Below are 8,850 nucleotides of genomic sequence, written 5' to 3'. Positions count from 1 at the left end.
CGGGGCGGAAGCGGGAGGACGGGCGGGGACTTTGTGGGCGGGCGCGGGCTTGGCCGCGGACTCTAACCCGCGACGGCAGTTAGCACGTCACGCCTTTCTGGGGTTAAAAAAAGACAAACCCGAGAGAGAAAGCTTCCTTCTACCGCTTCCTCTCCGGCTTTCTTTTGAGCTTTTGCACCGCCTCCTTTCTCCCCCACCCCCTCCAGTGGTTTCTTTCCTTTGGGGTTGAGAGTCATGGGTTAATAGAGGCAATTAAAATCTCAGCGTTGTTTTGGTCAAATTGAAATCCTAAAACTAAAATTTCCTTTAGGTACTCTAAATTCACGAGCCTTCAAATATAAAAGGAAGATAAGGTAAGAAAAGGGAAAATGATGTATTGAGGGCCTATCAAGTGCCCAGGCACCATACTGCTGCAGGCACTTTCTTTCGGGTATAGCTTAGCTAGTTCCTGTCACCCAGGACAAAAGATAAAAGAGCAAAGAAGCAGTTAAAATAATACCTTCCCTTTAAAAATTTGTCTGTCTATACTGAGAACTGAAATGCTTAAAATCAAATTCTGCAGGGAACCTGGCGTGATGTCGCGCGCCTGTAGTCCCAGCTACTCGGGAGGCTGAGGAGGGAGGTTAGCCTGAGCCGGGAAGCGGAGCTTGCAGTCATCCAATATCGCACCACTGCACTCTAGCTTGGGCAGCAGAACGAGACCCGGTCTTAAACACAAAACAAAATTATCAGGGCAGGCTTAAAACACACACACACACACACACACACACACACACCCCCAAAAAACCTCCCTAGATGAATAACAATTACCTGCCTTCTATAATCATGCATATATTGTTACAATGAATGTTGTAAAGTTGGTTACGTGATGTTCATGTTTTTAAACTGAGTTATTGTCATTTTCACTAAGATTCTGTCACAGTAATCTCTGAAAGGGTTTAATTGAAAAGATTTTCTTTCTCAGTTTACTCATTTACTCATTCATTCATATAAAAAATTTTAAAAATTGCCTAAAATGTCAATCATTGGCTAGACCCAATAACCAAAAGCCAGTAACTGCCCTCAAGAATTTTACAATCTAGTGAGGAAGATATGTTTAGACAGGTCATTAAAAAAACAAAACCTAGCACCAAGTTATGTAGAACTCAGAGAAACAATTGATTGAAATTAATCAGTTTTTTGAATTTCAAAGGATGAAAATGATTTGGGACAAAGTGGGGTAAGGTGTTCCAGGAGAAAGAAATAAAAAAATAAAGACTCAGAGGCAAAAAGACTCAGAGGCAGGTTCGGGGGTGGGGTTTGGTAATGGGTAAAGCTTCTTACCCTGCAGGACAGGGGGCAAAGACAGTGAGATGCATTAGGGGACTTTGAGGTTTGTCATTTAGAGCACTGGATGAATGTTAATTTCATTGACTGAAATTGAAAGCAGAAGGAGGGCAGGTTGGGAATGGAAGAGATAATGAGTCTTTATGGGATTTGCTTGCAGTACATGTAGAGAGAGAGAGGCAGCCTTAGCTCATAAAAATGCATTGGGAATTGAAAATATACGTTTGGAAATTGAGGTAATCACTGATAGCTGAAGCCCAAAAGGTGGATAAGGATGAGTTCCTCTGAAGAATATTTAAAGGGTAGACAAAGAGGAGGTTGTGAAGGTGCCTAAGAACAAGCAGTTAAGAGAAAAAGGAGATGAAGAAAGAGATGGCCTGGAAGCCCAGAGAGTTTTAAAAATCATGTAACATTCGTAGTTACAAAGTTCCGTTGTGTGCCAGGCACTATGCTGTTTACTAGAGATGCAAATGAATAACACATAGGAGCTTATAAAGGAATGGAGAAAAACAGAGATATGCAAACAGATCAACTAAAGTGTGTGCGTGTGTGTGTGTGTGTGTGTGAGAGAGAGAGAGAGAGGGAGGGGGGGAGAGAGAGAGAGAGAGAGAGAGAGAGAGAGAGAGAGAGAGAATGGGCGATCCGTGATCCATGCAGGATAGAGGATCATTTCAAGAGAGTGCTGCAGAGCAGTCCCAGAGGATTTAGAATGAAAAGAAGCTACTGAATTGAAGGTCTAGGAGGTCGTTGGTAATCTTGGCAAGAGAAGTCATCATAAAAGATAGTGACAAAGTGAGATGAAAAGTGACAAAGTAAGTGAAAAGATGATAGTGAAAAGTACGATAGTGACAAAGTAAGGTGGGTAAATAAAAATTATTTTTTTCTGACTTTTTTGTCAGTGAATGAAAAGAGAGAGAGAGAATGGTGACCAGAGGAGGACAGTTCAAGCTTTTTCAATAACATTCAGAAACTATCCAATATTTATTGAGTGTCTGTTAGGTGCCAAGCACCTTAATAGGTCCTATGGATCTGAGATGCAGTCCCTGTCTTACATCTCATGGTCTACTGGAGGACACAGAGAAGTAAGCAGGCAGTTGCAGTACAATGTAACACTGAGTGCTCTCTGTGTGTGATGGTGAATGGAGGCTGCTGTGGGAGACTATAAAAGCATCTAACAGGGATAAGTAGTAGGTTTATGGAATGCTTTCTGGGGTAATTGAAGCCTGAATTCAGGCCTTTGAGCTGAGGCCTGAATAATGAGCATGGGTGGGGAGCAGTTTCCAGGAAGGAGGTAGTGCCTGTGCAGAGGCTCAGAGGAAAGGAGACCATGTTGCAGAGGGAACTGAAATTAGTTCTGTCTGGCTGCAACTTAGAGTCGGGTACAGTGACAGGGGTTAACAAAGAGCCATTGAAGTTTTAAAGCAGAGGAATGATATATTCAGATTAGCATTTTATAAAACTCTTCTACTTTATAAAATGGAAGATAGGAGACAGTCTGTTACTCTTTTTTAGACTCATGGTTTATTATTAAACACCTGATAGGAGTCATAGGCAAGGCAGGAAACAGATATCATGTTCAATGTGTTTAAATGAGGAAAGTTTAATGAAAGGACTCTTCACAGAGTTGACAGGGTAAGGGACCCACAGTCTGGTGAGAAGCTGAAAGGAAGAAGGGTACATATCCTGATTTCTCTCACCTCCTACTTTCTGATCTCTTGGTGGTACCTCCCGTGATCCAAAAACCAAGCAAGGCCAGAGGGTAGAGGGGCCCAAAACATGCTGTTCATAGAGGACAGACTCCTGGGGCACAAAGTAGGGCACTGAAAGGTAGAGAATGGATGGAGGTAAGGGGACGGAAAGCCACCAGCACACAAATGATACAGGCAGGGTTCACTGTAGGAAGCTGAAACCACTCTGGATATTTAAAAACAAAAAAACAAAAAACAAAGGGCTTTCATCCAAGCAATTCACTGCTTCTGAAATCTGTGGAAGGGCTGGAGAAGTTGAGGTCAGCAGGCTGTTGAATTCAAAGTCACATGCTTTGTGGTGAACATTACTAGTATTCACTAGTATCTGGTCCTCCTTGACTTCTGAGCATATGGGAGTTTACAGTTCCTAGTTCCCTTGCAGTTAGGTGGGGCCTTGTGATGAGTTCTAGCCAATAAAATGCGAGAAGTGACGTGTCACTTCCAGGATGAGACAGTGAAAAGCCTTTGGGCAGTTCTCTAGACTTCCTCTTCCCTGCCGCAATAGTTATAGAGGAGACCTTGGGTTAAGATGTAGCAACCACAAGATTGAAACAGCCCAAATCTCTTAAGTCAGCACATGGAGAGCAGCTGCCCACACCTGCAGGAAACATTTTGTCTGTGAGAAAGAAACTTTTATTATATTAAGCCACTGAGATTTTGGAGGATGCTTGTGACTACAGCATAAGGCTAGTTTATTCTGACTAACATACACTGTAGCTGGGATGGGAAGCTGACACTGGAACACTGCTACTGCTGCTGCCAGCACCAATGGCTCTCACACCCATTAGGACTATGAGGAGTCTGAATGCCACAGACATGTCATCACATCTTGCTTGCAAGTGACATAGCAGCAAGAAGACAGCCTCCACTTCACTTGCACCTGTGTTTTCATATGGACATTTATTTGGCAGGCCTTATTTGCACCCAAAAATTGAGTGGCAAGGGAGTCTGAGAAATGTAATTTTCAGCTTTCCAACTTCTTCAGATAGGATGGTGGAATGAATGTTGAGGCAGCAGGTCTAAGTATCTACTCCAGTACTTACAATGCAAGTTTCTTAAAGGCAGGGGTGGTTTGCTGATCATCTTTGTATCTTTTCTGAATAGCCCAGTACCTAGTGGGTATTCAATACATGTTTCTTGAAATGATCTGAATTTATAGACCTATCCTAAGTGTTTTAACTCTCAGGTAAAACAATAGAGTGAATAGACTGCTTGCTGCCAGAGGTGTGACAGTTCTTATAGGCTTATTCAATTCCCTTGAAAAGCATTTACTACCCCTTAAAATTTCATACACTCCCCCTTTACCTATCCCCTACAAAGAGGATATTTAAGTCTCAACCCTCTGGTCTTTCTTTGAGTCTCATATTTGCAGGACTACTCTGTCCATGTGCAAGAATAAATTTGTATGCCTTTTCTCCTGTTAATCTGTCTATTGTCAGTCATTTCAGCAAAGCTTCAGAAGGCAGAAGGGAAGCTTTCCCATCAACCTTATACCTACAATAATTTGGAAAGAAAGTAAGATACCTATAAAACCCTTAGTTCTATAAGAGGTTGAAAAATGGAATGTTAGTAGGTTATATTTATTGGCTGCTTTCAGTAAGATATTGGAAACATAAGATGAACTCATGCAATAATTAGGAGGTTTGGAGGCATAAATTAAAAGGAATATAGACAGTCCAGAAACTTGGAGCCTCAAGGGACTGGAAAAACTAACTGCTCTATACCTCAAAGAATAAGAAATAAGATTGAAAAAGCTCTTGAGCAACAAGGACCCATTAAGACTCAGCCATGAAACAAAGGTTATATTTAGGGTGTGGTCTTCACATTTAAGTTTGATGGTCTCAAAGTAGCCTCCTTAAATTGAAAGGAAGAGAGGCATGGAGTGAAGAAGCAAAGAAATAATCAGGATTGAGAATTATCTCTAGGAAACCTTAGTGTTGCTGGCATATGGAACTGACTGGAAGCAGAAAGATCAAAGACTTTTCAGTTTTTGAGGTACTATATTGCTAAAGAAATCGTGAGCCGGCATTAAAAGTTGTACTCCCCTCAAGAAAGTCACGTTCCTCAATACTCATTTTAAATGTGGGCTTAGAGGGAAAATTTCCAGAGGGCAGAGCCAGGGACCACAGAGGACAACAGATAAGCAGATTCCTCACAGAGAATGGAAACAGGGTCTAGCTGAGAAACAGCTGCCACTGCCAGCTCAGAGCCATCACAATGCCTCCCTGCAAAATTTCATTTTTGTGATGGGCCAGGGTCCCACTTTTCCCCCTTTCCTACCTGGAAGTATTTACTATATTTGGATGTGAGTGAGGGAAGATATTTTATCAGATAATAGGCCACAGCTCTAATTGAAATGTTAAACTGGACAATTCTTTGCAGTGGGGCTGTCCTGTGTATTGTACAAGGTTTAGCAGTTTCCCTGGCCCCTACCCATTAGTTGCCAGTATCATCCCCCTCACTCCCAGTTGTGTCAATCAAAAATATCTTCAGACATTGCCTAATATCTCCTGGAGGACAAAATCATTCTTAGTTGAGAATAACTGGGTCACAGTACATTGTGGAATTATATTCAGATCTGACGGAGCATTCTGTGCATTATGTGGAAATCCTGCACTTTGAACTTGAAGCAGTGACTGGGTGGATTTTAGGTTATCTCATTTGGTGACGATAATGAGTGTATCATTTATTTGGGAAGAAGAGTGAAATGGCTTTTTTTTGGTGATCAAATGGATGGACTATGGCATAGATTACTAGGTCATCACCAAACCTGTTTTGTTGAGTACACAGTTCCACTATCTTTTCCAGTCTCCCTTGCAATTAGGTGCTGCTGCAAGACTGACTTCCAGCCAGTAGAATGTGTGCAACTTCCAGGCCTGGCCCATAAAAACCTCTTACATGTGACCCTTTCATTCTTCTCCCATCTGATAGCTGGATGTTGACGTCAAGGATGATGCTGGACGCCAGATGTGGAAGATGGAGAAGCCTCTACCTGCCTGGGTCTCTACTGGCAATTTATAACCAGGAAATCGGTCTGCGAGGTAAGTGAGAAATTAGCATTTAATTTGCTGTGTGTGATTTTAAACATTACTATTTTAAAAGATTGTGGAAAAATACATATGACATAAAATTGACCATGTTAACCATTTTTAAGTGCACATTTCTGTGGCATTAAGTATAGTCACACTGTTGTGCAACCATCACCACCACCCTTTTCCAGAACTGTTTTCATCTTGCAAAACTGAGATTCTGTACCCATTTAACAATAACTCCCCATTCCCTGGAAACCTCTCCTTTACCTTGAGTCTCTATGAATGGAATCACACGATATTTGTCCTTCTGTAACTGGCTTATTCACTTAAACGTTTAATCTTTTAAGCCACTGAAATTTGGGATGTGTTTGTTATAGCAGCTAGAATTACATACTGTGTGCCTAGAAAAGAGTAGATCCTCAAAAAAATGTTTTCTGAGTAAGTGAACATTCAAATATTGTTAATTTGAAACGTATGTTTAGGACATTACATTGTATTTAATTTATAAATTTATATTGTTTTATAATTATATAAAAGTTATAAGATGTTTAATTTTATGTGTAATATACATTTAGGTAACATTATAATTACAATAATTTAAATCAACATCAGGAGTCCATGACTTTTTACCCCTATACATCATTTATTTTTGGGAAAAACTGCTATATTGGGTTGTTTAAAAATGCATATATTCTAAGAAAATTGAATCGAGAACTTGCTTTAATTTTCCATTGCCTAAAACCAAACTCGACTAGAGTTGTTGAGGATTGATTATCAGAGAATGACGTAGGAGCTTGAATAATTACATTCCCAGGCAAGCAAAAAGTTTTTTAGTTTATATCAAAGGAAATATGACAGTTAAAAAAAAAAACAGCAGCAACAACAAAAAAAACTTCTCTCTTTGGCCTATGGTTGAATAGGGATGCTATTGATACCTAAGTACTGACATTTTATCATCTTGATTACTAGTCTGTCTGACAGGAGAATAAAGGCTTTCAAGGAAAGAACCAGATACTTTCTGAGGCACCTCCTTTAATTCTAAAACTTGATCTCTTTCATAACTAGTTCTTTTTCATCTAATTTTCAAATTTCTATGGAAAGATGGCAAATTGCCTTTGTAATTCTTAAAAGTAACACAAGATTATATACTTTTCTATCAGAAACCACAATATTTATTCAATAACTTCTTTCCAGTCAAGACATATCTAGAATGGATCAAAAAGTGTTCTTTGAGCAATTGTAATATCCCTAAGAACCCTAGACTGATAGCATGCAGGTGATTTCAACTCCAATTTTGCCCCCTCTTCCTTGCCTCCTTCACATTCTAATGTTAGGATAGCTATGGGGATGATCGCTTCCTGACCTCATATAATTATTCCTGTCCCACCAGGCAGAACTGGATTTCTCTTTCTGGGAAATACTAAAAACTAATTTTATAACAACACACATTTACAGAAGTTGTAGAAAATAAGGCTCTTTCTCTAAGAAAGAGCATTTTAGAAAATACTGATACTTTCTAAAACAGTTGCGAAAATCTTTTAAGAATTTAAACCAAACCCATCTTAAATTCCAAATCTGGAAAATCTTAGTAATTTGTTGATTTGCTTTTCTTATATAACCTGTACATATGTGTATGTGGAAATGGTTGGGAGGTGTGTGTTTTTCTCCAGTTAGTCTGGTTCCCATCTCCTTAGAGGTGCACTGAATTATGTTTTCTGTCATTGTACTTTTTTCTTTTTTAAGACCAATTTTCTTGCAGTTCTTTGGTATGCACTCACATATCTGGTGATGTTGTATTAAAATATGGCCTTTGTTTTCAATTTTAAAAAATCCCCTTTGTTTTTTGAAAAAAGTAACCTGTTGATTTGGATCCAAATAATTTTCAAAAATTAATAAACCAAAGAGGAATGCTTTTAAAAAACCCAAGCAAAAAGCACATTCAACCAGAGCCTACGCTATGCATTTTCTAAGTAAATTGTCACAAGACCAGAATACTATAATATTTTATTTAGCTAGATACCTGGAAAGTATTTTCAAAATTAGCATTTTTTTTTCTTTTTATACCAGAGGTACAGAAGTTCCAGGTACATTTTTATACCTGTTATGTATATTTTTATCAAACATGCAAATTGATCAAGTAAAATACAAAAATAAAATCGCTTCTATGACAATCATAAGACAAAGACGATGTTTTCCCTAGTATTATACCATAAGCTCATATGGAGCTTTAAGTTAAGGCTACATACAGTTAGAATTCTGAAATGAATCAGAGGTATGACTCAACAACAGTGGATATTGATCTAGGAGTTCCCACTTTTAACTCAGTTCTGCTTCTGATGGTTTAATTTTGAGCAAGTGACAACTTCCCTGAGCTCATTCTGTTCTGCAAAGTGAGGGAAATAGTCTAGATCAACACTGTCCAATAGAACTTTCTGCAATAATGGAATATTCTCTGCTCTGTCCAATATAGTAGTAACTAGCCACATGTAGTGACTGAACACTTGAAATGCAATAGGTGTGACTAAATAACTGAATTTAAAATTTTGTTTAATTCTAATTAATTTAAATAGCCACATGTGGCTAATGGCTATATGGGATAGCAGAGGTCTAGACTCACTCTCATTCACTCACTTAGCAAGCATTCAAGTGCCTACAATCTGCCAAGCAAGCATCTGGCTAGGTGGGGAAGAACATCACAACATCTTTGTCTTGAAGGACTTAACTTGAAGAAAACTAAGTACTTG

Source organism: Mandrillus leucophaeus, unplaced genomic scaffold (assembly GCF_000951045.1).
Source record: "Mandrillus leucophaeus isolate KB7577 unplaced genomic scaffold, Mleu.le_1.0 Scaffold1189, whole genome shotgun sequence".
Taxonomy (NCBI): domain Eukaryota; kingdom Metazoa; phylum Chordata; class Mammalia; order Primates; family Cercopithecidae; genus Mandrillus; species Mandrillus leucophaeus.
This window is presented reverse-complemented; position numbering follows the sequence as displayed.